The sequence below is a fragment of the Rhipicephalus microplus genome, unplaced genomic scaffold (genome assembly GCF_043290135.1).
Source record: "Rhipicephalus microplus isolate Deutch F79 unplaced genomic scaffold, USDA_Rmic scaffold_20, whole genome shotgun sequence".
In the NCBI taxonomy this organism is placed as follows: Eukaryota; Metazoa; Arthropoda; class Arachnida; order Ixodida; family Ixodidae; genus Rhipicephalus; species Rhipicephalus microplus.
The window spans coordinates 10758025-10763888 of NW_027464593.1; the positions used below are offsets into that span (position 1 = coordinate 10758025).

Genomic DNA, 5864 nt, shown 5'->3' on the forward strand with positions numbered 1-5864 from the left:
TGCTCCACTCTCACCACCGTCAGAACATTTCTCCAAAGCTATCAGCGCAAAGAAAAAAAAGAGACACACTGCTCTCGGGAGGGCTCGAAGCTCCAACCTTTTGGATAACAGTTGATCGCGCTAGCCGATTCTGCCACGGAAAAAGTGGTGCGCCACTCTTACCACCGTCTCAGAACATTTCTCCAAAGCTATAAGCGTAAAGAAAAAAAAAGCGACACACCGTTCTCGGGAGGGCTGGAACCTCCAACCTTTTGCTTAACAGCCGAAGCACTAGCAGATTGCGCCACGGAGACAGCCGTGCTCCACTCTCAACACCGTCAGAACATTTCTCCAAAGCTATCAGCGCAACGAAAAAAAGAGACACACTGCTCTCGGGAGGGATCGAACCTCCAACCTTTGCTTAACAGCCGACGCACTAGCAGATTGCACCACGGAGACAGTCGTGCTCCACTCTCACCACTGTCGGAACATTTCTTCATAGCTGTCAGCGCAAAGAAAAAAGCGAAACGCCGCTCCCGGGAGGGCTCAAACCTCCAACCTTTCGTTAAACAGCCGATCGCGCTAGCAAAATGCGCCACGTAGACAGTCGTGCTCTACTCTCACCACCATCAGAACATTTTTCCAAAGGTATCAGCGCAAAGAAAAAAAGAGACACACCGGTCATGGGAGAGTTCGAACCTCCAACCTTTTGGTTAACAGCCCAACGCGCTAGCCAATTGCACCATGGAGACAGTCGTGTTCCACTCTCACCACCATCAGAACACTTCTACAAAGATATCAGTGCAAAGAAACAAAAGCGACACACCGCTCATGGGAGGGCTCGAACCTCCTACCGTTTGCTTAACAGCCGAAGCACTAGCAGATTGCACCACGAAGACAGGCGTGCTCCACTCTCACCACCGTCAGAACATTTCTCCAAAGCTATCAGCGCAAAGAAAAAAAAAAGAGACACATCGCTCTCGGGAGGGCTCGAACCTCCAACCTTTTGGATAACAGTTGATCGCGCTAGTCGATTCTGCCACGGAAACAGTCGTGCGCCGCTCTCACCACCGTCAGTACATTTCTCCAAAGCTATCAGCGCAAAAAAAGAGACACACCACTCTCGGGAGGGCTCGAACCTCAAACCTTTTGCTTAACAGCCGACGCCCTAGCAGATTGCGCCACGGAGACAGTCGTGGTCCACTCTCACCACCGTCAGAATATTTCCCCAAAGCTATCAGCGCAAAGAAAAAAAAGAGACACACCGCTCTCGGGAGGGCTCGAACCTCCAAACTTTTGGTCAAAAGCCGAACGCGCTAGCCAATTGCGTCACGGAGGTAGTCGTGCTCCACTCTCACCACCATCAGAACAATTTTTCAAAGGTATCAGCGCAAAGAAAAAAAGAGACACACCTCTTATGGGAGGGTTCGACCCTCCAACCTTATGGTTAACAGCCCAACGCGCTAGCCAATTGCGCCACGGAGACAGTCGTGCTCCACCCTCACCACGGTCAGAACACTTCTCCAAAGATATCAGTGCAAAGAAAAAAAAGCGACACACCACTCGTGGGAGGGCTCGAAACTCCAACCTTTTGGTTAACAGCCGACGCTATAGCAGATTGCGCCACGGAGACAGTCGTGCTCCACTCTCACCACCGTCAGAACATTTCTCCAAAGCTATCAGCGCAAAGAAAAAAAAGAGACACACTGCACTCGGAAGGGCTCGAACCTCCAACCTTTTGGATAACAGTTGATCGCGCTAGCCGATTCTGCCATAGAAAAAGTGGTGCGCCACTCTTACCACCGTCAGAACATTTCTCCAAAGCTATCAGCGTAAAGAAAAAAAAAAGAGACACACCGTTCTCGGGAGGGCTCGAACCTCCAACCTTTTGCTAAACAGCCGAAGCACTAGCAGATTGCGCCACGGAGACAGGCGTGCTCCACTCTCACCACCGTCAGAACATTTCTCCAAAGCTATCAGCGCAAAGAAAAAAAGAGACACACTGCTCTCGGGAGGGATCGAACCTCCAACCTTTGCTTAACAGCCGACGCACTAGCAGATTGAGCCACGGAGACAGTCGTGCTCCACTCTCACCACTGTCGGAACATTTCTCCATAGCTGTCAGTGCAAAGAAAAAAGCGAAACGCCGCTCCCGGGAGGGCTCGAACCTCCAACCTTTCGTTAAACAGCCGATCGCGCTAGCCAAATGCGCCACGTAGACAGTCGTGCTCTACTCTCACCACCATCAGAACATTTTTCCAAAGGTATCAGCGCAAAGAAAAGAAGAGACACACCGCTCATGGGAGGGTTCGAACCTCCAACCTTTTGGTTAACAGCCCAACGCGCTAGCCAATTGCACCATGGAGACAGTCGTGTTCCACTCTCACCACCATCAGAACACTTCTCCAAAAATATCAGTGCAAAGAAACAAAAGCGACACACCGCTCGTGGGAGGGCTCGAACCTCCAACCTTTTGGTTAACAGCCGAACGCGCTAGCCAATTGCGCCACGAAGACAGTCGTGATCCACTCTCACCACCGTCAGAACATTTCTCCAAAGCTATCAGCGCAGAGAAAAAAAGAGACACACTGCTCTCGGGAGGGATCGAACCTCCAACCTTTGCTCAACAGCCGACGCACTAGCAGATTGCGCCACGGAGACAGTCGTGCTCCACTCTCACCACTGTCGGAACATTTTTCCATAGCTGTCAGCGCAAAAAAAAGCGAAACGCCGCTCCCGGGAGGGCTCAAACCTCCAACCATTCGTTAAACAGCCGATCGCGCTAGCCAAATCCGCCACGTAGACAGTCGTGCTCTACTCTCACCACCATCAGAACATTTTTCCAAAGGTATCAGCGCAAAGAAAAAAAGAGACACACTGCTCTTGGGAGGGTTCGAACATCCATCCTTTTGGTTAACAGACCAACGCGCTAGCCAACCACGCCACGGAGACAGTCGCGCTCCACTCTCACCATGGTCAGAACACTTCTCCAAAGATATCAGTGCAAAGAAAAAAAAGTGACACACCGCTCATGGGATAGCTCGAACCTCCAACCTTTTGGTTAACAGCCGATCGCGCTAGCCATTGCACCACGGACCCAACCGCGCTCCACTCTCACCAGCGTCAGAACGTTTCTCTAAAGCTATCAGCGCAAAGAAAAAAAGCTTCACACTGCTCCCGGGAGGGCTCGAACCTCCAACCTTTTGGTTAACAGCCCAACGCGCTAGCCAATTGCGCCACGGAGGCAGTCGTGCTCCACTCTCATCACGGTCACAACACTTCTCCAAAGATATCAGTGCAAAGAAAAAAAAGCGACACACCGCTCATGGGAGGGCTAGAACCTCCAACCTTTTGGTTAACAGCCGATCGCGCTAGCCATTGCACCACGTACCCAAGCGCGGTCCACTCTCACCACCGTAAGAACGTTTCTCCAAAGCTACCAGCGCAAAGAAAAAAAGTGACACGCTGCTCCCGGGGAGGGTTCGAACCTCCAACCTTTTGCTTAACAGCCGACGAACTAGCAGATTGTGCCACGGAGACAGTCTTGATCCACTCTCACCACCGTCAGAACATTTCTCCAATGCTATCAGTGCAAAGAAAAAAAAAGAGACACACCGCTCTCAGAAGGGCTCGAACCTCCACACTTTTGGTCAACAGCCGAACGCGCTAGCCAATTCCGTCACGGAGGTAGTCGTGCTCCACTCTCACCACCATCAGAGCATTTTTCCAAAGGTACCAGCGCGAAGAAAAAAAGAGACACACCGCTCATGGGAGGGTTCGAACCTCAAGCCTTTTGGTTAACAGCCCAACGCGCTAGCCAATTGCGCCATGGAGACAGTTCGTGCTCCACTCTCACCATGGTCAGAACACTTCTCCAAAGATATCAGTGCAAAGAAAAGAAAGCGGCACACCGCTCATGGGAGGGCTCGAACCTCCAAACTCTTGGTCAAAAGGCGAACGCGCTAGCCAATTGCGTCACGGAGGTAGACGTGCTCCACTCTCACCACCATCAGAACAATTTTTCAAAGGTATCAGCGCAAAAAAAAAGAGACCCACCTCTTATGGGAGGGTTCGAATCTCCAACCTTATGGTTAACAGCCCAACGCGCGAGCCAGTTGCGCCACGGAGACAGTCGTGCTCCACACTCACCACGGTCAGAACACTTCTCCAAAGATATCAGTGCAAAGAAAAAAAAGCGACACACCGCTCATGGGAGGGCTCGAACCTCCAACCTTATGGTTAACCGCCCAACGCGCTAGCCAATTGCGCCACGGAGACAGTCGTGCTCCACTCTCAACACTGTCAGAACACTTCTCCAAAAATATCAGTGCAAAGAAAAAAAGCAACACGCCGCTCATGGGAGGGCTCGAACCTCCAACCTTTTCGTTAACAGCCCATTGCGCTAGCCATTGCACCACGGACTCAACCGCGTTCCACTGTCACCACCGTCAGAACGTTTCTCCAAAGCTATCAGCGCAAAAAAAAGAGACACACTGCTCCTGGGAGGGCTCGAACCTCCAACCTTTTGCTTAACAGCCGACGCACTAGCAGATTGCGATACGGAGACAGTCGTGCTCCACTCTCACCACTGTCGGAACATTTCTCCATAGCTGTCAGCGCAAGAATAAAGCGAAACGCCGCTCCCGGGAGGGCTCAAACCTCCAACCTTTCGGTAAACAGCCGATCGCGCTAGCCAAATGCGCCACGTAGACAGTCGTGCTCTACTCTCACCACCGTCAGAACGTTTCTCCACAGCTGTCAGCGCAAAGAAAAAAGCGAAACGCCGCTCCCGGGAGGGCTCGAACCTCCAACCTTTCGTTAAAGAGCCGATCGCGCTAGCCAAATGCGCCACGTAGACAGTCGTGCTCTACTCTCACCACCATCAGAACATTTTTCCAAAGGTATCAGCGCAAAGAAAAAAAGAGACACACCGCTCATGGGAGGGTTGGAACCTCCAACCTTTTGGTTAACAGCCCAACGCGCTAGCCAATTGCACCATGGAGACAGTCGTGTTCCACTCTCACCACCATCAGAACAATTCTACAAAGATATCAGTGCAAAGAAAAAAAAGCGACACACCGCTCATGGGAGGGCTCGAACCTCCAACCTTTTGGTTAACAGCCGATTGCGCTAGCCATTGCACCACGGACCCTACCGCGCTCTACTGTCACCACCGTCAGAACGTTTCTCCAAAGTTATCAGAGCAAAGAAAAAAAGAGACACACTGCTCCCGGGAAGGCTGGAACCTCCAATCTTTTGCTTAACAGCCGACGCACTAGCCGATTGCGATACGGAGACAGTCGTGCTCTACTCTCACCACCGTCAGAACATTTCTCCATAGCTGTCAGCGCAAAGAAAAAAAAGACGCACCGCTCTCCGGAGGGCTCGAACCTCCAAACTTTTGGTTATCAGCCAAACGCGCTAGCCTATTGCGTCACGGAGGTAGTCATGCTCCACTTTCACCACAATCAGAACATTTTTCCAAAGGTATCAGAGCAAAGAAAAAAAGAGACACACCGCTCTTGGGAGGGTTCGAACCTCCATCCTTTTGGCTACCAGACCAACGCGCTAGCCAACCACGCCACGAAGACAGTCGTGCTCCACTCTCACCATGGTCAGAACACTTCTCCAAAGATATCAGTGCAAAGAAAAAAAAGTGACACACCGCTCATGGGAGAGCTCGAACCTCCAACCTTTTGGTTAACAGCCGATCGCGCTAGCCATTGCACCACGGACCCAACCGCGCTCCACTCTCACCAGCGTCAGAACGTTTCTCTAAAGCTATCAGCGCAAAGAAAAAAAGCTACACACTGCTCCCGGGAGGGCTCGAACCTCCAACCTTTTGGTTAACAGCCCAACGCGCTAGCCAATTGCGCCACGGAGAC

At 51.6% G+C, this 5864-nt stretch overlaps 2 non-coding genes across 2 annotated transcripts; both read right to left on the bottom strand.

Annotated features, from left to right (window-relative positions):
• Positions 1–3151: 3151 nt before the first annotated feature.
• TRNAN-GUU (transfer RNA asparagine (anticodon GUU)) lies at positions 3152–3225 on the bottom strand. The gene has a single exon. It is a non-coding gene; the product is annotated as a tRNA-Asn (tRNA).
• A 2565-nt stretch (positions 3226–5790) lies between these two features.
• TRNAN-GUU (transfer RNA asparagine (anticodon GUU)) lies at positions 5791–5864 on the bottom strand. Its single transcript has one exon. It is a non-coding gene; the product is annotated as a tRNA-Asn (tRNA).